Source organism: Pseudochaenichthys georgianus, chromosome 14 (assembly GCF_902827115.2).
Source record: "Pseudochaenichthys georgianus chromosome 14, fPseGeo1.2, whole genome shotgun sequence".
Lineage (NCBI taxonomy): Eukaryota > Metazoa > Chordata > Actinopteri > Perciformes > Channichthyidae > Pseudochaenichthys > Pseudochaenichthys georgianus.
The window spans coordinates 9,046,628-9,072,403 of record NC_047516.1 but is presented as its reverse complement, the minus strand read 5'-3'; the positions used below and the strand labels follow the sequence as shown (position 1 = coordinate 9,072,403).

The 25,776-nt window shown below is 44.7% G+C and overlaps 2 long non-coding RNA genes across 2 annotated transcripts; both read left to right on the top strand.

Annotated features, from left to right (window-relative positions):
* Positions 1-815: 815 nt before the first annotated feature.
* On the top strand, positions 816-1,359 carry LOC117458150 (uncharacterized). The gene is made up of 3 exons (XR_004553409.2): positions 816-862; positions 994-1,045; positions 1,272-1,359. It is a non-coding gene; the product is annotated as an uncharacterized lncRNA (long non-coding RNA).
* Positions 1,360-12,595: 11,236 nt separating this feature from the next.
* Positions 12,596-13,612, top strand: LOC117458591 (uncharacterized). The gene is made up of 3 exons (XR_011644420.1): positions 12,596-12,706; positions 12,923-13,105; positions 13,486-13,612. It is a non-coding gene; the product is annotated as an uncharacterized lncRNA (long non-coding RNA).
* Positions 13,613-25,776: the final 12,164 nt, after the last annotated feature.

Below are 25,776 nucleotides of genomic sequence, written 5' to 3'. Positions count from 1 at the left end.
GTCACGCAAAAATCCGCTGAAAACACCAGGCATCATTTGGGGTAGGGAACACGAAAAGGATGCAATTGAGACATACAAGTATGCACTGGGCCTTACAACTGCATATACAGCACCCACTTTAATTAACATCTCCAGTGACATATATAAACCCCACACAAGCATCAGTATTCAACGGGCAGGCTTCCGAGTGTGCAGAGAGAAGCCCTACATTGGTGTAAGCGGTGATGCTTATGTACACTGCGTTTGCTGTGGAAAGGGGGTGGTTGAGGTAAAGTGCCCCTTGAAGTGGAATAGTGATTTGTCAGCTGATCACTGGCCAGCAGACAAGAGAGGACATCTGGACACTTTGTTGTCACTGAGGACCAACCACAGCTACTACACCCAGGTAATACAATAAATAACAACTCATAAGGAATTGTATTATCTGTGTTTTGTTAATTGCAGGTAAGTAGTTGGAGTCTATGGTGTACTTTTTCTTCCTCTTTTTTTTACAGGTGCAGATGCAGATGTTTGTGTGCAAAACAATCTATGCAGACTTCATCACCTGGACGCCAAAGCAAACCGTTATCTTCCGTGTCCAACAAGATGAAGATTTTCAGTGTCAGGCAGTGGACACCATTAGCCGTTTTTGGGCCAGGCACATCTACCCACAGCTGGCGGGAACCACAATCTCAGATACAGAGCTGGCGCTTCAGATATAAAACATTTTCCTTAGAGACTGCAAATACACTGTCTGTTATATCTTTATACTATGTAATACATGGCACACAAATATTATGAAACAATACAAATAATCACAAATTATGTATAACAATTTCAGGAGTCAACAGACAGTGTGTCAGACACAGAACAGGAGCTTCAGGTAAAACACAAAACCTAAACAATTATTTATAATTATAGTTCATTAACATTTGCGAGCATTTGTTGTTAGGTGGCTGTTAGGTTAATACTAGCTAAGACAATTCCTAATACATAGTTTATTTACATTTACAGAATAATTACGTGGTGTCAACTGTCATTCCTGGAAGGAGAGCAGAGCAGTAAGGTAGATTTAAAAAGCTGAAGGATAGTCATTGAAGAGTTGTTCTTTTGCTGCCATGGCCCAAACTAAGTGACTCAAAGAGAAAAGACAGCAGGACTGATTTGACCTATACATCCCCCTGTCTGTTTTTATTGAACACAATGCTACCTGACATGTTGACCAAGGCGGCACAGGTATGTACTATCTTGTCAATGGTGGCTACATCCCTGTTCTCCATCTCGTCCCACAGGGTCTTTACGAAGCAAAGAGGGAGCGGCCCATCCAGGATGTGGAATCTTCGCTTCAGCACACCGATCACCCGTTCTGTTCACCCATCAGTTGTTATATAAGTATAAAACTTCACATTTTACCATTGTTCTCAGTAATTGTTTGTTAAGTACTTTGTTTGCACTGTTATACAATTTGCTACAGTCCGTTAGTGCTGTTTTTCATATAACTTAATTTAGTAAAAGAGTTAATTTATTTTCCATCATATTGATATGTGCAATAGTTTACCAGTCTGTGGATAATGAATGTATACTTACCAATATGAATCCGAAATTTTGATTTCATTCTTGACTCTTCAACGTCTTTGCCTGGGAGTTGTTTCCTGCCGAGAGTGAAGGCTGGGGTTTCGAGACTGGCACCAAGTAAGGCAAACTCGTCTTTCAGAGTAAAACCCCGATCAGCCAAGAACTAAAACAAGTAATGCATAAAATGTAGGCCTTTTGCTTTTAATGTTTGCAGTCAAACAGTAAATAACAACACTTGTCCATAATGATTACCAAAAAAATGCATGTGATGAACTGTTGGTGTAGAATATGTGCACTTGATGTAAGATGAAACATTACCTGGTCCCCAGGATGGTAGTAGAGGGGTGAAATAAAGCCAGATTCCCTAACTATCTTGACATCTGATGCTCTTCCTCCCCAACCTTTGGACAAGAAGGTGATGTTTCCTGCAGGACTACACACTATGAAATATTTGACCGTAGTCCACTTCTTATAATTAGAGTATGATTTTGCCCTGTTGAAAAGAAGAAACAAAAACACGGTTAGATGAACAGGACTCATTTTCAAGTTTAAGATTTCAAACCTTTAATGGACCTTAATATTTGATATGATGCATGCAGTGGCTGGGTACAATGAGCATCCCTCTATCTGAGCATACATTTAAAAAACAAGACCTGTAAATTATCAAACTCATTCGTATTACTTATTCAGACCTGTGTACGAACACTGTCAAAGCTACCTAGCTAAACCATAAATATTGGCACCTTTACCTGGCTTTAAGGGCTTTTGGATGTTCAATTCTGATCTCGAAGCAATCTATAATTGATGTGAGGCGCGGAAAGTTGGCCTTCATCACTGGTGGTATGGTTTGGGTGATGCACTCCCTGTCAGGCCAGTGAATGAGGAAAGTGATTTTCGCATACAAAAGATTCAGCCAACGTTGGAATATGTGGCGGACGGTGGGTTCTGGTTTGTGTAGTATTTGGCTCAGCAAAGCAATCGATGGATTTTCGATGGAGCTTGAGCAAGCAAAGGAAGAGCTGGTCCTGGGTAGACAATCTAAAACCTTTTGGTGATGATTTGATGAACTGAACTAAATGTCGGTGAAGACAGTCAAAAACTGACCAGCTGAGCCCAGTCATGGCCCTGCATGCACTGTCATTTCCTTTAATAGCATGAACAGACAAACGCTCCTTAGACCAGTTCTGGAGTTCTTTTCTTGCCTCATCTCTTTCTCTTCTTGCTTCATCTCTTTCTCTCCTGAGATTGGCAACCTCTACTGTATGGCGATGGAAACCTGCTGCCTATGTAATACTGGCGTGTCACTCAGTTCATAATCATCAGAGCGCTGAGGAAGTGAATCCTCAGTGAAAGGGGCTTCAGGATAAGCTGTATCAACATCTTCAGGGGTTTCAGTAGGAGAAGCCTCTGTAGGTGGCATTATTCGCTGCCTTTTTGCTGGCAGGACCTCATGCTGAGAAACAGCATCTCTCCTTTGGTATCGCTTTAGCCTCTTTGAGCCTTCTGACGATGGTCGTTGTGGGAATATGGATGGAACATAATCTGGATGCTCGCCGTCATTCACATGGTATCTGTTACGTTCCCTGGTAGAGCTAGGGGTACCAAGGGAAGTAGCGACACGAAAGACAGCTGGACGAGAGAAAGAGGAGAGGAAACTCAACGCTCAAGGAGTTTAAGTGCGGTTTTAATAAGAACATAAGTAAGGCGGCTCACCAGCCGAATTACAACACAAGAATACAATAACCAGCACACAACTAGGCTGGGTCTCACACAGAGACACGCTGCACACATGCAGCAGCCAGACGAGAAGGAGAGGAAGAAGGGGCCTCACTGCCGCCCTCCTCCGGTCCTATATGGAAGTCCTGATTGTCGATTAGGATCACCTGGGGAGAGGCTGCACCTGGGGACAATCAGAGGGAGAGAGGAAAACACACACACACCACCACACACACACCACCACACACACACTACGGCACGTAACACTTCCCCCCATAAAACACACCTTATACTGCTCACCAGCAGCCAACACCGGAGCAACACATGGAATACATGGAACACACACACCACTCACTGAACACAGATCCGCATCGCTCTGAGCTAGGTCCACACCCACCGCTTCAGAGACGGAAACACCCACAGCACTGTCACAGACGGATGCAGAACTTAACTGCACCACACCACTCTGTCGCATCGCAACCGGGTGCCGGTCTTTTGGCTTTTCCAGAGCAGTTGCCACCTGCTCCTTCCGAGCTACACACTCTGCCTCTAGATGACCAGGATCAAGACAAAAGAAACACAATTTATTTTTCTTGGGTCCTGGAAGAGAAGCAGAATGAGCCTGTGTGGCACGCCTGTTACGAGCTTTCCGGAAACCAAAACGATGAGGAGAATCGCTCTGAGCCAAAAGCTCAAGCCCTTCCTCATCCGCCATAGTGGTGGCCTGCTTTCGCTTCCAAGCTGCACAGTCTGCTATCATATGACCTGGGTCAAGACAAAAAAAACAAGCTCTGTCTATCCTGGGACCTAACCATGGAACACTGGCACAGGGAACATCATTATTAGGAGCTCTCCGATAAGTGTCCCGCTGAGGAGGGTCCCGCTGAAACAAAACGCTCCTGTGTATCAGCGCACTCTCGTCTGCCAGAGTGGCAGCCTGCTGAAGGGTAGTCACTCTCTGCTCATTGAGGTAGACTACCGTACGCTCCGGTACACAGTTTTTGAACTCCTCTACCAGCATCAGCTCACATACTGAAGCGATGTCATCCGCTTTACATGCTCTACACCACCTGTCAAAGAGGACTTTCTTCTCCCTCGCGAAGTCCACGTATGTTTGGCCAGCAGCTTTCTTCATGCCGCGAAAACCCTGCCTGTAGGCCTCAGGCACCAGCTCATATGCCCTGAGAATAGCACCTTTCACCTTGTCATACTCCAAACTATCCTCGACAGAAAGAGAAGAGCAAGCCGCTTGAGCCTTGCCGACTAGCTTGCACTGTACGAGTATGGCCCACACGTCTTCTGGCCAGAGCAGAGCAGCAGCAATGCGCTCAAATGCACTAAAGAACATCTCCACTTCCGACTCCAGAAAGACAGGGACCAGCTGAATGTTGCTACCAGCATCAAAAGCAGCAGCAGAACCTGAAGGTGTAACGGCAGAATCACCCACCACAGCTGCTTGGAGCTCTAGCTGACGCATCCGGACAGCAGTGTCTGCCTCCAACTTCCTGATCTCCAGCTCCTGCCTGAGCTGAAACTCTCGCTCACACTCGCGCTCCTCCCTCTCACACTGGAGACGAGCCATACGCACTTTTACCCTGGCATCTAATTTAGACCCCATAGTAACGGCTACTTACAAATATTATTATTTATTTATTTACAAACTTCCCCAGATCCTGCCCACCAAACTTTACCTAACTATCTTCTGGAGCGTGCCGGGCTCGAGGCGACTTTAAAGGCAAACATCAGCGGCCAAAACCCTGAATCGCCTGCCCCCAACAGGGAATGAATCCCCACCCAGGATTACCCCGAAAATAAAAAAGGCAAAATAAAAAATGAGTGCCTGAAGGAAGGACTGATTCAGTCCAGCTAGACACTCCCCTGTCTAAACTGAGGAAGCTGTTCAACAGGAAGACACTTCACAGCCACTCTTACACCTATATACACTACTGCTCACCACCACACACAATATCAACACTAACCAACAACCAAATACTCACTCTTTGTCTCAAAGATTGGACGAGCCCCCATGTTACGTTCCCTGGTAGAGCTAGGGGTACCAAGGGAAGTAGCGACACGAAAGACAGCTGGACGAGAGAAAGAGGAGAGGAAACTCAACGCTCAAGGAGTTTAAGTGCGGTTTTAATAAGAACATAAGTAAGGCGGCTCACCAGCCGAATTACAACACAAGAATACAATAACCAGCACACAACTAGGCTGGGTCTCACACAGAGACACGCTGCACACATGCAGCAGCCAGACGAGAAGGAGAGGAAGAAGGGGCCTCACTGCCACCCTCCTCCGGTCCTATATGGAAGTCCTGATTGTCGATTAGGATCACCTGGGGAGAGGCTGCACCTGGGGACAATCAGAGGGAGAGAGGAAAACACACACACACCACCACACACACACCACCACACACACACTACGGCACGTAACAGTATCCTTAAACCATGAAGGTAGGTGTTAGCCAAATACAGAGACAGACTTGACAGTTTTTTGGTTAAGTTCACTGCACCTTTAAAATATGTAGATCATAAAATAATTACCATAATGACTGTTTTGATAATAACCCGCCCCCCCCCATTTCGCTCAATATTCACCAATTTTAACTTTTACATGAATTGATAAGTTTGCTTCAGTCTGAGCCAAATGAGCTGTTCTCTAATGTCACCCTGTGTGTACAGGCAGCAGGCTGATTTCCTTGGTTTGTCCGTTTTTTATATTTCAATGCAGCATCTACTTCCACTTCTTAAACTTTTAACATTACATCTATTTACTTCAACGATTGATATTAGCCTCGTTAGCATCATCATTTACTTGTGATGAAGTGTTTACCACAGACGTACACGTATTGACTGGCCGGGTCCCATTGATTGTGATTTTCGTCCTCTCTGTGAATAGCCTGAAGCCACAGAGCTCTTCTTTTACTGTCCCTTTTTCTTAGAGGAAGTACAGAAAAACGTAACTCCGGGTTTTTTTTATGTTTGAGGTGCAATACACGACACAGCAGCTTTTTGGCATCATAAAACAATTATTTTCCGCCTCACTCGTGAGAGTAATAGCTGGCGAAATAACAGCCCTGCCTGCTGCTTTTAATTTAACCAGCTTTTAATGTAATAGTTTCAGGGCTCTCAAGTTTTGAACAGAGTTCAGAGTGAGATTTTGGCAGCGGTGGGGCTTTGGGTGGGGACGGTGGTCTTATCTGATAAATGACACATAAATTCATACAAATAAAAACATATCTATTTCATTCTTAGTGAAGGTGTGTGTGTGTGTGTGTGTGTGTGTGTGTGTGTGTGTGTGTGTGTGTGTGTGTGTGTGTGTGTGTGTGTGTGTGTGTGTGTGTGTGTGTGTGTGTGTTTTGTTGTAGGTGGCAACCCTCTCCGCGTCGGCATTAGAGTGAGGGAGCACTAGAACAAGTTGAGCTATTTTAGTGAGCCTCCCAAACTGGCTCAAACCGGTCACCTTTAAAAAAAGGAACCAAGAGACTCTATTACTCAAATGCTTTGCTTTTGATTTCAATTGATTATGTGTATGTCATGTGGTGCCAAATATTTCTTACCTTGCACTTGATTGAGGACATACTCCACCAAAACTCCTCAACATTAAAGGTGGTGGGATCTTGGGGCATGGGGATATCCATCAGCTGATATTCCAGGAACTCCTCACACACACCAGTGTGAGAAAAAGTTTTTAGAGAGTACTTGTCCATGGACAAGTGAGTTTGGAAATGTACTTGTCCGAATACATTTTTCATTGGGGCCACTGGAATCTTCTTCTTCGTCATCGTATTTTACATTTTCCCACGGTTTTTATGACACCGCTAACGTACGTGAGCGGTAAGATTTTACCGCATCACGCATAGGGTTGGATTTTAACGATTCCGGTTCTGCTTTTCGATTCCGGTTATTTTTGGTTCCGGTTCTTTGAGAGGGTAAAAATAAGTCCCATGACAAACTGGGAGAAAAATATATTTATGAAAACATTAAGTCAAATCTGTATTCCTATTTACAAATCACATACTGTTTAATTTCTTACGGTTTTTGAATACAATTATATAAAAATAATCTCTGCATTGTTTAGTTAGTTCTAAGTGGTGCAGTTTGAGAATGTACAATTGGCCCAGTGTCCTCTGATGTTACACTGCCTGTGAGACAGAGTCCAACCACACATGTCCAACACATAGGACATAACCTAATAATAATGATAATAATAATAATAATAATACATTATATGTATAGCCTATAGGCCTAGCGCTTTTCTACAAAGCAAAGACGCTTGCACGCTTACACACGTCCTGCAATACACATGCTGCAGCTGCTCACTGTTTGTAAAAGTAAAGAAATAGTATTTTCATTTCAATAATGTACTTTCTATACCCTGCTTCATAAACAATACTGACATCCTGCTCCTCCGAGTCTGGGGGTCCGGGGATGTGAGGACAGCGCGAGGACAGACAGGGAGGCTGCTTCACTTCATAAAGGAAATGGTGGTTAATATTAACAACACAGGAGTTAAAACGCTTAATAACCTTCATTACGTGTTCGAGAAAGAACATAAGAAAGTTTGACAAAGATGAAGCTGTTAAACGGGCAGCGGATCCGCTGTGTGTAGAGAGAGAGAGAGACGCTGAGCCGCACCGAGCAGCGATCAGCTGATACGGAGCATAGAGAGAGAGAGCTGCAGTCCGCGGGGCTCGGCCTCGCCTCCTGTCCTCACAACTCTTATTAATCCCGGTACCGGAACAATTGTTATTTGTTCCTACTCGGAACCGAGTGTTGCTTCCCAAGCCTGCCACTGTGCTACACTTCCCGCCCCGCTCCGCCCCCGTCTAACTGTACAGAAAGCGGCGAGATGCGGCCCATGGAAAGGTAGTAGTTCCTGAAATCTAGAAAGAGAACCATGTGTAAAGAACTGATTAATGTATTCAATCAAAGTATTGAAATCCTGGGAAATGTTGAAACCCTTACCTGTCTATAAAGTATAGGGCAGAATGTCTAAATCCTACCCGGATACAGCCATGTTATTTTCTAATTGGCTGTTCGACAGCTTACATTCTTTTGATTGGTTGATGCGTGGCTACAGTGATTCTGTACTAGTTTGTTTACAAAATTGCGGCGCAACTTGGTGGGCGGTACCCTGGAAAGAAATCTCTGCGTGAGAAATACAAGGTGTGGCGTGTGAGCGTGTGAATGGAGTGGAATGCGTGTGTCTCACGCCAAATGCGTGAGACTTGAGAGCCCTGCAGTTTGCCTGTCTGGCCATTGTAATCGGGCTCTTTGAAGATCCAAAAATCTCCGGTTTTCTTACATTTCTGATCGGATTGGCAAAAACTTCAGAATTTGTATTGACCGCCGTTCAACTGACAGCCCGGAAGTGACGCATTTGTTACTCTCATCTATAGAAGCAGTGCTTCGAAGCTTGCTTCAAATCACGTGACATATGACGTCAGAAGCAGCAACTGATTCAAATCACGTGACATGTGACGTCCGAAGCAGAAACTGCTTCATTTCCTGAATGAATCACTTGACTGGTTCGCGGTCCAATCACGCGATTCAATGCACTGCCTCGTCTCTATTCTGACAGGTGACAGGTTGAAACAGTTTAGAATTTGAGCGCTTCAACACTTTATAACCGCTCTAAACAATGCGCAATGTGTGGGTTGTTGTCGTAGTTTGCCTTGTTGCTGTTGAGTTTTTGTTGGTATTGCATTTGAATTGGATCATTATAGAGCAAGCCAGGAAGAAAGAGGTCGTTCTGGCTTGGGAAACACTTCGAAATGTGGAGAAGATGTGAACAAAAAGACAATTATAAGTAATATAAAAACAGTTCAATATTTTGAGGAATAGATAGCCCAGTGGATAGGTCTGGCGGCCTGTATGCTGTGATGTCCTCCGCGCAGCTGGTTCAAAGCCCGGAATGGTTTAATTTGTAATCATTGCTTTTCAACTTTAATAACTGATAAAAGGCACTCTCCTCCCAACATTTTTTCCAGCACTCTCTAGTCTCTTCTCAATAACCCAATACACACAATTATCAATCCTTAATTGCAAATAGAACATGATATGCATCGAATATTTTTCAAGGCAAAAATACGTTAACCCCACTGCAGCATTGCACTTCGCCAGGAGAGGTCGCTGTAACTGAAGTTTCGAGAAATTAACCTATTTCCGACACAATTGTCCAAGTGGTTCGATGCTTCATTCAAAGCTTCATTTTGCCATCACTATACTTAACCCCAAATAAAAGAACCCAATAAAAATAGTTGTTAAATAATAGTGAAGTCACATTGTAATAACAATAACTCATCTCTCGAGAGTTTTATTTTTCAGCTTTGCCAAAAGCCACTGTGTCAAGTGTCCTTCTTGGGTTGCCCTCCGGAGACTATCTCGCACATGCGCAGTACAGATTGGGCAGTGATAGCTCATGGATGTATAATAAGAACTGACAGCTACGATTACATTCATTTCTATAAAAGCCGGCCAAAAAGTTTCAGGAAGACTGATCATCTGTACAAAAGTTATACTACGTCATGCCATGTTAAATGTGATGGATTGAAAAATCAGACACCATTTCTGGCTATATTACGTACATCCAGAGTCATATAATAGAACTATTATAATATAATATAATAGAACATAATATAACTATTATATGGCTCTGCGTACATCCATGTAAATAATTCATTACCCAGCATGCATGATGTCAACTTCACATAAGAGAAAAAAATGCCTATAAGCCTATTATTTTTGCCTAACTGTCACCGAGGCCTATCACAGAGTATGAAAATTACAATTGTGTCATTTTTTATAAACTATATATAAAGAGCATAATGTGTTGCAATAACGTCTCTCACCATATGCTTCAGCTGAGAACGGAATGCGCTCGTTGAATTTCGAAACAGCGGGGAGCGTTCTCATGGCGTCTATTATCAACGCTATGGGAGGTCTATGAAGGTATATGGGATGCCCTGCCCGTTGAAAACTGACGCTAAATGGGTACCCTGTGCGTAATGGTGTGACGGGGAGGGGCCCTGACCGTCCGTCAATATGTGACTAGTTGGGAGTGAGAACGTGTTGGTGGAGAAGTCCGGTTTTGTCCGGTGCCTTGCTCAAGGGCACCACGGCAGGGCAGGAGGTGAACTGAGACCTTTCCAAGTAGAAGTCCACACTCCAATGGTCTGGTCGGGGACTTGAACCTGGGACCCTACGGCTCACAGTCCAAGCCCCTACTGACTGCCATAGATTTAGTCCCTAATTTTGCTCTCAAAGTGCACCAGATTGATGCATTTAACTTCAACATTTAAAAAACAATCTTTCTGGGGGAGCTTGCCCCCGGACCCCCCTAGAGGTGAGGTCCACCACCTGCCCACACCCTCTGTTAAATTGTCTCACCCACATTGAGGATGATTCCTACGCCCCAGTTTTATTCCATGTGTCAAGTCAGGCAAATTGGGTCCAAATGTTATTGCAACAATGATCTGTTAACATTAACATCACTAAATATATGTTGTAACTATTTTTCTCTAGGCAACTCAAGGGCTCAGGTAATGTGATTACTATATGAATAATTGTCCAAAATAACATTAAATGCATAGGGTTTTTTGTTAAGTAACATACTTTTGTCACCGGCCGGCCGATACATGCCGCGCATTAAGTGGGCCTGTCTGTCAATTAATCCCTGGGCCTACCACACAGACCTGCTGCACCACCACACCCCTTCCCGCTGCCTCCGCTCATCAGAAGCCAACCTCCTATCCATCCCCACCCACATCAATCACCGGACCTGGGGGGACAGAGCCTTCTCTGTCGCTGCCCCCTCCCTCTGGAACTCACTCCCACAACCCATCAGAGACTGCACTGACCTCACCACCTTCAAAGAACTCACAAAAACTCACCTCTTCAATCTGGCTTTTAATGTGTGATTGTTTTTGTATTATTTGACTTTAACTTTAACTATATATTTATGTGTTGTTCCTTTCTTTTCTTTTCTCTTCACTATATCTGTAAAGCGTCTTTGAGCACCTGTAAAAGCGCTAACAAATTAAATCTATTATTATTATTATTATTTACATGTGTGAACACGTGCACACTCAGCAAGTGGCCATTCATACACAAGCATCTCTCTAATGAAATTATTTCTAGAGTGATGGCTCTGCTTGCTAAGTGTTTGTTATTCTGAGGGCTCTGCTGCCCCACAGAAAGAACTTCAATGCGAGACGAGTAAGGCCCTCAACATCTGTGACCTGCTCCGTTCCCCAAACATCCGCTGGATCTCCCTCACGCTGTGGCTGGTCTGGTGAGTCCCTGCTGACCCCCACATTCAGTACAGTGACCCTGCATGCACAAATACACACACAGACATATACTGAACACACGCTGTTCCAAACGCACATACGCACACTGTTCAGGCCCAATGACAGTCCACTGAACTAACAACAAATAATGACCTGTCAGGTGCTGTGAAGCCTGCAACTCAGATCAAAATCAGGTTTCATAACTGCACAGTATGCCTGTATTAATCCTGTGCTCACTTCCTTACTGAAAACCAATGCAGTTCGATTTAGAAACAGTTTAACTTAGTCTGACGGGAAATAAGTCGTCACCTCCATATCCTTCATCATAGCAGGTTGATAAGTTAAAAGCTGCATGGACATTCTTTCTAAAATAAATACTTTCTAATCCAAATAAGAATCATGAACTAACATTTCAGTTGTTGTATCAGTCATCACCATAGACTGCATCACACCTTGGATTAAACTCAAACCTACAATAACAATAGATTGTTGATCAGTAGGGGGAAGCAGAAACAAGCAGCAACCAACAATGTCATGTAGCGGTTACTGTATGTACCGACATAAGCATTCAGGATGAATGTTTTAGTTCAGGTTTTCTGTAGTAATCCCGTCTGTCCAAATATGAATGTCACTTAACTCTTCTGCAACTTTTAACTCATCACCAATCTATAAACGTATTACAATGGCTTACAAGGGCCATTGTAATTACGTTTGAAAAATAAATCAAAGCTGGGAATAGGTTGGTAATATTTAGTGGCCCCAATTTGCTGTGGTACATTTGCGAAAGACTAGATGAGAGTTTCTAGAAAACAACAATAATATGAGTTTAATTTGTTTTCTGACTACGCTGTTGTGTTATGCCTGAGATCTACTAACTAAAAACATATTCTAAATTGATATTAATGTTTAAAATGTATCCCCACAGGAACACCTTGACCATAGCTTACTTTGCTCTTTCCCTAAACACGGCAAACCTTCATGGTAGCGCTTACTTCAACTGTTTCGTGTCGGCTTTGTTTGAGATACCAGCCTACACTTTGTCTTGGGTAATGTTTCGCTGGTGGTCCAGACGACTGAGTCTCTCATCAACCCTCTTCATGGGAGGAGTGTTTCTACTCTTCGTACAGCTCATGCCAGCAAGTATGCACCTTCGAGGAAGCATTTTCACAGTAGATTAATAAAGCTTTGTGCCTTTTGTCATTTGTTTGTCTATGTAGGATCACTCATTATATAGTATTTTTAGATGTAAAATGTGTCTGATTTCTCAATTGCAAGCAAACATAATTGCGGATAATTGAATTTGCATATTATATAACTCAACTTACATGTAACCTCTGAATGCTTTACCCGCTCTAGACCTGGTTTATCTCTCCATAACACTGGAGATGATGGGGAAGTGTGCGGTGACGACAGCATTTACTATTGTGTACGCATACACAGCTGAACTCTACCCAACAGTGTTGAGGAATACGGCCTTGGGGGCCTGCTCCATGGCCTCCAGAATAGGCAGCATCATTGCCCCATACTTCATTTACTTAAGTAAGGATGCTCTCACCTCTGCCTTATTTTACACTTCTTACATTCTCCCAAGCATATCATTATTTGGATGCACAAAGCTGTTTCTTACCCAACTGACCTCTTGTTAGAACAAGCTGGTGCCTCCACTGAAACAAAACAGAACAAAAGTCACAAGAACAAAGAATCTAAAAACAGGCTTGATTAGCAACCACATCGGATAGACTAACTCTTTCACTTCAAATTTAGAGGCTTCTATTTAAAGATGTATTGGATTTGATTTAAAGTACTGATGCAGCCAGATCAAATCCTTACAGTCTCTATACCTTTTGTCTTTTTGTTGTTTTTAATTGCTGTGGCCATGGTTGTTTTTCACTGTCTCCTCCTTTGATGTGCTGCCACAGGAAGCTATTCCGTTTCACTGCCTTACATCCTGATGGGAAGCATTACAGTTGCGTCGGGGTTGCTGAGCCTCCTGCTGCCCGAGAGCTATGGAATGCCTCTGCCTGACACCATCAGTCACATGCAACACTTCCCCGGGTAAAACTGCACCTTCCTGTCACCAAATCTCCCAGAAATCATTGATATTATTTATTAAACATCATTTGTATTTTAATTACAATTAACATAAACATTTACTGGATTTGGTTTTCCAATTTTCTTTTTTTAAAAGCAAATATGTACTTGGCTCAAAACTCATTTGTCTACTGGCATTACAAGTAAATCAAAAGAAAGAAACTATAGGTTACTTACGTAACCCCAGTCTCATAGTAACATCAAGTGAGATGTCTCACTATGGGATGCGCCTCATCGCGGAGCAAACAGAAGCATCAATCTCATTACGCCAATCCTGATTGGCTGGTGATCTTGACGTCAGCGTCAGGGGAAATCACCCCCTATAAGTAGCTTGCGCAACAACGCATGCGTCATTCAAAATAAGCACCTCTTCTCGCTTCACCATAGCAAGGAGGGCCGTCTGGTGAGACATCTCACTTCATGTTACTCTGAGACTGGGGTTACGTAAGTAACCTATAGTTCTCATTCATAACACTTCGTTCGATGTCTCACTATGGGATATTGTAGCTCCCGTATTGCCAGATGAGCTTATCTCGAAAATCGCCAACCGATCAGAATTTTAACAGGTAGGACTCCGACTCAACCAGGTGCCCAGCACTGCTTGAGTCAACCTGGGAGTAGAACGCCCAGACTGTTAAAAGACTTTCAATGTCTTGAAAGGGAGACATCCTGAACAGAGCCCAGGATGCCGCCAGACCCTGAGTCAAGAGAAAACTCACGAACCCGAGGGTGCCTGCGAGCTCTGACTTGTACGGGCCCCACAGCAATTGCCTCCACAATCCAGTGGGAGAGCCGTTGCTTAGTAACAGGCTTACCCTTGTGAGGGTTAGCCCAGGACACGAAGAGTTGGTCATTAAGACGAAGCTCTTTTGATCTGTCCATATATGTGTGTAAAGCCCGGACTGGACACAACAGATCCTGCTGCTGCTCCCTGGAGGAAACCAGCGGCGGAGGAAATGCCTCAATGTCAATTGGGGTACACGAACCAACCACCTTTGGTGTAAAGGCAGGGTTGGGCTTCAAAAACTCTCTCGTTTGCCCTGGGGCGAACTGAGTGCATGAGGGATGTACAGACAGTGCATGAATATCGCTGACCCGCTTGGCGGATGCCAGGGCCAGTAACAGCACTGTCTTGAGTGACAGATGTTTCATGTCAGCTCCTGACAGTGAGGAGCCTGCGCGCTCCCTTCATAAAACGGCAAACCAAAGGATGTTGGCTAGCCGTCTTACCCTCAAAGCCCACATGGCATGCAGCAATAGCAGCCAGGTACACCTTGATCGTGGAGAAAGCTCTGTGTTTATCGATCAAGTCCTGTAGAAATGATAAAATCACCCCGACAGGACATTGAAAAGAGATGTGTCCTTCTTGAAGGCACCACTCCTCAAACACCCTCCACTTACAGTCGTAAAGAGACCTGGTGGAGGAAGCTCTCGCACTCTGAATAGTGTTTATCACCTTCTAAGGGAGTCCCACTGTATTCAGATTGTACCACTCACGGGTCAGGCCCATAGTGGGTGAAGGATCGCCCCCCCCCCCCCCCCCCCGCCTGAGACAATCTGTCCCTGCGTGGTGGGGGCTGCCATGGCTGCCCGCACAACAGTTGATATATCTCCGCCAGCCCGTACGTTGCGGGCTAGGGCGGAAACATCAGAGTAAGTGTGTGGCGTTGCTCCTTCACTCTGGCCAGAGTTGGGGGTAACAGAGCCAGGGGTGGGAACGCGTACAGAGGACCCGGAGGTCAATCGTGTACGAGTGCGTCCCCGCCTAACAGTGCGTTTAAATCGTGCATTAAAGAGAACAGCTGTCATTGAGCATTTTTTCTTTATGCGAACAGATTTAACGCGGCTCCGCCGTAACGCACCCACAGCGGACTCACGATCCTTGGATGTGGAGTCCAGTCTGCATAGAGTGGTGCACCTCTGGACAGTAGTTCTGTCCAGAGGTGCACTGGACAGTAGTTCTGTCCAGAGGTGCACCACTCTCGGTACCTGTGTCGCTCTCAGTGAGAGGAGACGTCTGCCGCTCCAAGGGATCAGTTTGTGTGCCAGTGTGTGTGACTGGAGACAACGCAACCTCCCTTGGCGGTTCATACACGATATTGTGTTGTCTGTCCTCACGAGGACATGGTGTCCTCTGAGAGAAGGCAGGAAGCGTTTTAGGGTGGGGAACACCGCTAAAAGCTCTGGGTAATTTACGTGTGCCCGCTGGAGGTCTCTGCTCTAGAGGCCTCTCACCGGGCGACCCTCGTAAATACCCTATCAGCCTGTCTGACATGCGTCCGTGGTGACCACCTTCCGTGAAAGGACAGCACCCGTAGGCGCGTCCCACACTAGAAAAGTCGGGTGTAGTGCCACTACGCATTACATAATAACCAATAATTTAGTTTTATTATGAGACCCATGTTGAGTGGGTGCTTTACGAGGACATTTATCTGCGTAATCTGACTCTGCTCGGCGGGCATTATAGATAAAACCCTTCTTTCTAGGAGAGAGAGAGCCTCTCTCTCCAGAATATGGGTTGACTCTCTCTGGGCTTGTGAGAACAGATAAAGTATAACTGTTTTGAGAAGCCCAGGTAGATGTCGTGAGTATCTCCTGCTGTATGCTCCTTGGAGCCAGCTGAGATGTCACACTTACGGCTCCAGCCGGCACTGCGCATGTGTGTGCCGGTGGTGCCTTTACAGCTCCAGCTGGCACAGCGCATGCGTGTGACGGTGGAGCCCTTACGACCCCAGCCGGCACTGCGCATGCGCGTGACGGTGGTGCCCTTAAAGCCTAGGCGGTGGTGCCTTCACAGACCCGTCAATAATCCGCCTTTTGAGAGATGCCGTAGCTGCTCTCAAAAGGGGAAGAATTGGCGGGCTGTTTATTGGTTTTATTGATTTTCTTTTCATTTTTTTGAGCTGCGCCCTCGGCCTGAAGCCTGGATGCGTCAGCGGCAAATGTTTTATGACAGAGGAATCAATCAGCATGTGACATGTGTCTGTGCGGACTTGAGGATGGTGTTTAGGCATCTCTCGAGGCGGCGGGAACACAGTCACGGAGGGGGGAAGGAGGGGCTGTCACGCCGCTCGCTTCTTCTTCCTCGACTGCTGGCAGAAATTCTGGGTTGGCTGAGCCTGAGCTGCAGCCGGACCCGGAGATTTTCTCGGCCAACTTGCCCTTGTCTCCAGCCTGGGCTGGGGACTCGGGGTGGGCTGCGACCTCTGCTTGACCGGTGCTTTGAACCGGGCAGAGTTCGCTTGGGTGAAGGACTGCTGCTGCGAGGGCAGCGGCTGGACCCTTCGAGGGAGGCAGAGGTGGAGTGCCTCGTCCTCCTTCTTCTTCCTCTCGCACCTCCTTTGCATGGAAGCGAGAGCGGAGCCGAAAATTCCCTCGGGAACGATGGGCATATCCAGGACATCTTCCCTTTCTCGGTCCGGGAGGTTGGTGAGGTTGAGCCATCTCGCTCTTTCCTGCACCACCATGATCCCCATGACCTTGCCCGTGGCCTGGACGGCGCAGCGCTGGACACGGAGGCAAATGTCCGTGACCGCTGCCATCTCGTCCAGAGTGGCTGCTCCCGGGCTACCCAACAGGTCCTTGCAGAGCTCCGCTTGGTAGGCAGTTAGCAGCGAGGACACGTTCAGGGCCCTGGCGAACAGCGCTGCAGCTTTATAGGACTTTTCAGGACCGGGAGGAGTTGCCTCCCTTTGCCCGCTGTTTGGGGAAGATGCTTCCCCTCGTAGCGGGACCTGGAGGCAGGGTGGGAATGTCACGACGGCCACGACGGCCGTGGCCTTTGGCCGTGATGCCCTGTGAAAAAAAATGCAATTCACGGCCAAAGTGGCCTTTTGTGCCCCTGTCAAAAATTCCAGTGTAAATAACGCCAGTGAAGTTAGACTAGTGCGCGCAGTAGTATAGTCCCCGTGCCTGTGGATCAGAGCGATTGCTCTGCTGTGATTGTTCCGTCAGACATGCCGTGTAAACAACGCGAGTGAAGTCATATTAGTGCGCGCAGTCCCGCTGTTATTGTTCCGTCAGACATGCCTGTCGGTGCCCGACAGCCTCCTCCTCAGCCGCGGGAGCAAGAGAAGCACAGGTAAGCAAGCGGACCAAGCTGTTTTGATATGATGTGGTAGTATTTGAAAGGACTTAACATTTACGTGTTTATAGAAAGTACTATTGATAGGTAATTACCATTGTATTAGCCTATTTAAAGTCGACTCGTTAGTACATTTTGTCATGAAAACTAGCGATAGCTAGCTAGCTAGTTTGGATAGTGCTAACATCTTCCCTTCAAGGGGTCTACATCTAGTGTTGCTTCTACAAGCTAGCAGATAGCTGTCACCTTTGAATCTAGTATTTTTCTTGCTAAGCGGTTTTGATATAATACATGACTGACTTATGTGGTTTATGGCTGAACTTAACGTATACGTTTAAGAAACACTATTGCTATTCATTCAGCCATTTGTAAAACGACTGGCGTTGACGTTAGTGCTACACTTTTCCGTCATGTTGATTGACTAGCGATAGCTGGTGAGCTATCATCACTAGTTAGGAGGATACGTCTCTCTTTGAAGGAATTGTCGGGGTTACTTTTGGAATCCTTCTCATATGATTTTCTGGGCTTTTTGAACTAAAATTCTGACATTTCTGTGAGATGATGCATAATGTTTCAGTTTATCCTATAGTTAAGTTGTGGGTTTTTGCTGGCATCATGTGGGTGATTCAAACTCTGAAATAGCAGCTTGATTCACACTTGATCAAATGTAAAACAGCGCTGATGTAATCCAAGTATTTAGAATACGGTAATTAGATGGAGTAACGGAATATGTTACAAATGACATTTTAGAGCATGTATTCTGTATTCTGTAACTCCTGCTTAATACATCATTAATGTTTCTTGGTGAATGAGAATGTCACGGTATTAATCTGAAAGGTAAAACCAGCGTAATTTAACCAAACGGCCTTTGTGCCCTGTCATGTGGCCTTTGTGCCCTTGAAAAAAATGTGAACGGGAAGGCCAAATGGCCTTGCCCCTAAAATGACGAAATTCCAAGCCTGCCTGGAGGTCTCCTTGGCCATTTCAGGCCACGGAACGTTGAGTCTGACCGCAGCACGTTTGCACACGGCCTGCAGGTCCATGCTCAGACTGGGTGAAGCTGGTGTGCTGTCGCCCGGGAGAGCAGCCCTCGCTCCAGGCTTTGCAGCCTGGGCCGATGACATGAAGGTGTCCTCTTCTTGGTCATCCGACTCGGACAGGAGGAACGCCAGGGCGTCCTCTTCTTCGTCCTCCTCATAGTCCAACTCGAGGACATCCTCCGCGGGTGAGACCATGGTGAGGTCCAACCGGGAGCCCCAGCTTGTGTCTTGTCGTCACCGGGTCCCGGCCTGTCAGGGCGCGAGATCCCGGTTCTGAGGCCTTATGTGTAACCAGATGAAGGCAAACAACACACTATAGCAAAGCCAGCTTAACATGAATAATCATTTTATGAAATACGCTTCTTTATTTTCTGACAGTCTGATGAGAAGATCAATACCAGAAGGCAAATGTATTTCCAAATAATATAGATATTATAGTTATAATTATATTGCTCAGACTTAGCAAATTAGTCTTATTAAAATGGACATTCAGATTGATTTAAAGGGATAGTGGAAATTGAACCCCAAATAGTTTCGTTTGAACTTATATACAAGCATAATTACGTACCAAAACAATCACACCTGATTAAAAAAATATAATAATTGCCTTACGCATGTTAGAAGCACTTTATTGCAGCTTCCCCGAACTTTTTTAGAAACGAAATGATCGAGTCAGCCAAACCGGAAGTGAGGAAAACTCAGGAAGACGAAACAATAACAAACCATGGCGTCTATGCAGAATGAACGTGGAAGGGCAAATATACCAGACAAAGAAGAAGGATTGTACGAGGTATCCAGTGATGATAGCAAGTCAGAAACATCCTCTCGGCTTTCCTGCGAAAAATTTTGTTTTAGGAACTGAATCTGAATCCGGTTCAGTAAGCGACGATGGTGAGAATATTGAGCCAGACGATGGACCATTACGTCCTTATTTGTTCGAGCCCGAGGTGATGGAGTTAGTTCACGGCATGGGCAATGGCGAGGATGACCAGGAGCCAGGTGATGCACCCCTACGCACAAATAATCTTGACTGGTAGGTCCCTAAGCATAGCTCACGCTAGGCGCTATATTATATATTGCAAAAGTTGGCATGCATGCACTGTAGGCCTATGGCTATGCCCGAGGATGACTGCATGTAGGGTACATTTCATAACATACCAGGGTCAGGTTCACATAAATTATCTTGTCACATTTATTATTGTATATGTAACAGCCTTATGGGCATTAATTACATGAATACATTTAAATGAATTGTATACTAGCATGATATACAGCTAGAGCCAATCGGTCTTTTGACGTAGTATGGTCCTAATCCTAGGCTAGCCAGGCTGCCTGTCAAGTGTAGGCTGTACTCACAGTACTGTTAGTCTATCATGTCTATATGATATGAATGTACACATTCGACACTGTGTACCGGATTATCGGATGACGAGGCCTCCGGTCGCCTAATCGACAGGCAATAAATGGCGTTGTACACAATGGTACAGGCTAATGATGCATTAAATCAGCCAGAAAACATAATAAAATACTCGTGCCTCGTCCAATGTTTGTGCCCGTCTTCCTTTGTTTTCGTCATCACCCGAAGTATTTCGTTTCATTGAGAGGGCATGGTCGGGAGCAGTAAAATTGAAAATAAAATGAAACTAGGCGCATGAAATAAAAAAAAATGGTTTATTATGCTTATGTTTAATAAAAATACATAAGTTAAACCCAAAATTCGCGGATTTCCACTATCCCTTTAAATAAACAAACATCTTGGCAGTGATTGTGTTTTTTTTAATGATATTTTTAACTTTGTGTCACATTGTCATTAAGTGTCTGTCAGTGATTAACAGTGCTTGACTTAACTGCACGTATACAGTTTAATTAGAAACTAAATTGCATCTCTAGCCAGTCACACTGACTTAACACATTACATTAAACGTGTGTGGTGGTGTTCGGATCAGGGGGTCACAGGTTCACCCCAAATTTCTCCTGTGGGGATTGCCCACAGTATTGAGTATGTAAGTCGCTTTGGATAAAAGCGTCTAACAAGTGACATGTAATGTAGTACCTGATATTGAAGACAAATTGACTCACTCAGCTTAACAAAAAAGGAGCAAGGCAGCTTCCTATTCTGGAAACAGTAATGCAAACGCCTGTCACTGTGTTCCTGAGCACTGTTGGGTAAAGCTCTGCAGTGTAGGCGATAACATATATCGTTGGTGATAACAAGTTTACCCATCTCCAGAGCGACAGCCAGCTCTGATAAAGCTGAAACGCAAGAAATTGATTAACAACAGAATAGAATGAAAACAATACCTGCCCCTAAATTATCTACTCTGTTAATTATGAACTGCATTATGTTGGCCCAGGTTTTTACAAGAATAATGCATTGAATACAACATATTATATCTCTGTATCCAGCACAATTCTGACAATGTTATATTAGTGCATTGCTGAATCCGTGGAGTACTCTAACGGTACGTACGTCCACACAGCAGCTTTTAGAAAATCTTGGAGCTGGGCGTGTCTGACAGCTTGGGGATTTTTTGCGAGCAATGTGACCAACAACCAATCACATGAATCTCCCGCCCCCGACATACAAAGCAAAAAACCCCGGGGATTTTATGCGAGCAATATATAAACTCCCCAAACAGGCGAAAACCTACCAGTTTCACCCGCTATCTCTGCCACCTCCCTCCATGCCTGGTTCCTCCGGTTTGTATCCCGTTAATAGTTCTGGTCGTAAAGAACCGGGTGATTTGCTACCGTAATTTCTCGTTTGGAATATGAGGAAATGAACTGGGGTCTGGTTCTCCCAGCTTACACGCGGTTTGATTGGCTAGCGCTTCTACTGTCAGATTTGAATAAACGTGTTTGATTGGCTGACGCTTCCAGCTCAGCTTCAAAAGTTGAACATTGCTCAACTTTTGAATCCTGGAAATCCTGGAAATCTTCGCTCCCCCACAATGCAGTTCGGCGAAAAGCGAGGCAAAGTGACGTCATCCCCATTCAAAGTCAATGGGCAGAGAAGCGGTGGAAGATTCGTCTAAAGCTGCTGTGTGGACGTACCGTAACGGCCCCTACACACGGCGGCGTGCGTTGCCGCTTGGCGGTGGGCGTGTCTTGAGCTTGGGGAGTCAACGCGAGCAACACGACCAACAACCAATCAGATGAATGTCCCGCCCCGGACATACAAAGCAAAGCATTCATGCTACATCCATGCTGGCTAAATATACTGTCTATGCTTGTTAGCTGTCCATTCAAACGAAGTACACTGGATATAAACTCCCCAAACAAGCGAAAACCTACCAGTTTCACCCACTGTCTCTGCCACCTCCCCCCATGCCTGGCTCCTCCGGTTTGTATCCCTGTATGTAAAGAGGGACTGGTCATAGAGTACCGGGTGATTCCCTACCGCCACGATCATTTTCTCCTCCATTTTTTGACATATGGGAAATAACTGCGGTCTGGCTCTCCCAACATACACGCGGTTTGATTGGCTAGTGCTTTTACTGTCAGATTTTCATACGAGGGATTTGATTGGCTGATGCCTCCGTCGAGGAGGCAAAAGTAGAACATTGCTCTACTTTAGCAGCGAGCACCGCTACGCTTTGTTCCCACAATGCAGTTCGGCGAATCGTGACGTCACCCCATTCAAAGTGAATGGGCAGAAGCGTTGAAGCGGCAACGCACGCCGCCGTGTGTAGGGGCCGTAAGACTGAAAGCATTTGCTTGGAAGCATTGCAGTACCATGATGCACCACATCATGACACTGCTTACTTTGAGGCACCAGTTGAATACGATACAGTGACACTCCAAGGAATAAGATAAAGATGACAGAGTCGGCGTGGGAAGTATTTCAGTGCCAGCCAGCAGGAAATGTAAGCTGGAGGTTTTCCAGGCACTTCAACCTACCAAGACACTCAGAATATTCTCTGGGAAGACCTATGTAAGGAGGCCTACCTCCCTAGCCTGCTACCAGCATGATCCAGCCTGACATGGGCAGTGGCGTTTTCTCCTGGAGGCCAAGTTTTTTCGGATTGTAGTTATAATTTTAATAAATAAATAAAAACACTTTAGTTTCGGAAATTCTTTCTTGTGTGTTGCTGCTGTGCTGGCCTGTCTCTCCCCCATTCTCATTGAGTATTTTACAAAGAGTGAAACAGCGTGGACCCTCTAGATGTTATGGTGAAACAGTAGATAGAACTCTCTGTTGCGAGAGGAGGCCAGCCAAAATTGGCTTCCCTTGGTGAAAACAAATGGAGGGATTGACCAATCAGATGAGGCTCACTTCATGCCCCTGCCAACCTGTGGTTAGTCAGGGCCAGAGCCCTAGAGAGATATCTCTCTAGGGCTCTGGTCAGGGCCATGCCAAGGGAAGCCAAAGACGGCTGGCTTCCCTTGCCTCACAATCCAATCAAATCAAATGTTGCAGTGACGCGTCCTAAAACCCGGAAGTAAGCTGCGCGCGGTTTCCCTCGACAAAAAAGCAATGGGATTTCTCCATAGGATTTTGGAAAATAGCTCTAAATAAGGTTAGTGGAAAACGAACCTGTTAGATAAATGCACGTTTTGTTCAGTCGGATAATATCCACATGTCTACCCTACTTGTATAATTTTCGAATCATAAATCTAATCGATAGAAGATAGATAGCACCACTGCACCACTATCACCGCCGTTAGAAAGTAGCAAGCAACTGAAGCAAGTGCAATTATGGAGGGTGGAGATTTGGAGTATTTCATCAAAAATAATTGTACTAAACTTCCGCTACAGCAGCAACAACAAATAACATCTGATGACAGGCCAATGCCCAAACTGGAGCTGTGTACAGCGAGGAAAAAAGGAGCGAATCGGACGTAAAACATTAAAGGTCTCCTGATTTAGTTTGTGAATGAATGTATATTAGAGTTTCGGCTGGAGAGTGCGTGCGGACCATAGACTGTACTGGACAAGTTGCTGTTAGCTGACCGTGAGGCATGTACATGTCCATCAAAGTGACCACGCCCTAATTTATGCAAAAACTTTAAGGCTTAATATTAATTAAACAGATGAGTTGAGAAAAAATGCACCCCCCACACAGTAGTCATGAAGGGGGAATCTAACTATACAGAGAATATGGTTTTTTGAACCACGATGTAAACATGTTTATTTCTGCTGTAAAGTTGGGCATTTTAACATGGGGGTCTATGGAAATTGCTCCCTTCTGCAGCCTGCTCCTACTGGCCACTAGATGAACTGCAGTGTGTGGGACTTCCGTATTGGCGTCCCGGTGTTACCGTTTAACTGGTTACACTGGGGAACTCGTTACGTAACGTTAACGGTAGGAATGGGGCGTGTACTTTGAGGAGCCATTGTCAAATAACCAGGAAATACACATTTCGATCGCTTCTTTTGTTGTTTACATTTATATTTTGGTATATTTGGCTCCATCGGAACACTTTGATGCACATTCAGTACCAGTGTGTGAGGTTGTGGTTGCGATGCCGATATCCGGACGCGTACAGCGAGGACTACAAAATGACAATGAGGTGACTGGGGATGTCTGTTCAAAACATTGCAAACGTGAATAAATCATTTCAAATATGTATTTGTCTCCGACTTTCATTTATACATCGTTGTTAATGTGATGTTTAGTAGCTTTGATAGCTGTCCATACCTCCAGACAGCCTAAAAGACACAAGTTGTTTACTCACAGCCCGAATGCAGCATCGAGATCCGTGGCCAGCTGTGATCCTCTCCGATTAACTTGTGACAGGACTTCTTTAGCTATTCTCCAGCGAGCAAGGTTTTTATTAAATACCTCCATCCCTCTCATCACAACAAGACTCTACACTGTGCAGAAAAAAAACAACATCAATGAAAATAACCTTGCTGGATAGCTTAGAATGAAACAAACAAACTATCTTCCATGGCTGATACTGATGTCACAGTAACGGCTAAACCACAGACAAGTCCAGCGGGGGGGGCACAAGTTGAATCCATATAATGAAATTGTTATTTTATATATATGTATATACATATATATATATATATATATATATGTATATATATATACATGCTATATATATTTATATTTATTTCTATCCTACATTGTCTAGGGCTAGGCTATATAAACCGGCGGAAGTGTCACAACTTTCTTGGTTTGTGATATATATAGAGAGAGAGAGATAGCGACAGAGAGATAGATAGAGATACTGTAGAGATAGACATAGAGAAAGATCAGCTGTGCGTAAGTGAGTATTGTGCGTGCGTGTGTGTGTGTGTGTGTGTGTGTGTGTGTGTGTGTGTGTGTGTGTGTGTGTGTGTGTGTGTGTGTGTGTGTGTGTGTGTGTGTGTGTGTGTGTGTGTGTGTGTGTGTGTGTGTGTGTGTATGTGGGAGGGAGGGAGAGAATAGCTGTAGGGCTAACCAAGAGGGGATGGATTCAGGAGTTGTTAAACAACTGATGGATTTTATGATCCACGATATTTATGCTGATGGCTTGAAAAAAGAAAATTGTTGACAATTATCCTTTATTATCTTGTATGAATATATCTGGTATATTGCTCATTTTCCATAAAATAAATTGTTTTATTTGAGTTTGATGCATACAAATACTGTAGATGATGATTGTTGAAAATGCACTTTTACCATAAAACGCCATCACGACCAGTTGGTTGAGGCTCATAAAAACAAAACTGTGTAGACAGTAAAAAAAAAAAGTAGTTTGTGTCCCATTTGATAAAAAAATGCAAACAAATACTTTTTCCATAGATTTTTTCTTGGTCTGCCAATTAAAGGGTTAAGCCTATATGTTTAAGCAATTATGTCTGCCTTCCCCGTCTTGCACCATTAGGACCCACTGATATAAAATGCTTAACTGCCTAAGTTGCAACTATGCACTTTTTGGTGGGCTAAGCGCCAGCTTCACATATTTTTGGCTACATTTAAAGTGCCAAATGTAAGTTTAGATATTATGCAATGCAACGTTTTTCTTGGCCTACATCAGTGTTATAGAAGGAAAGACAACAG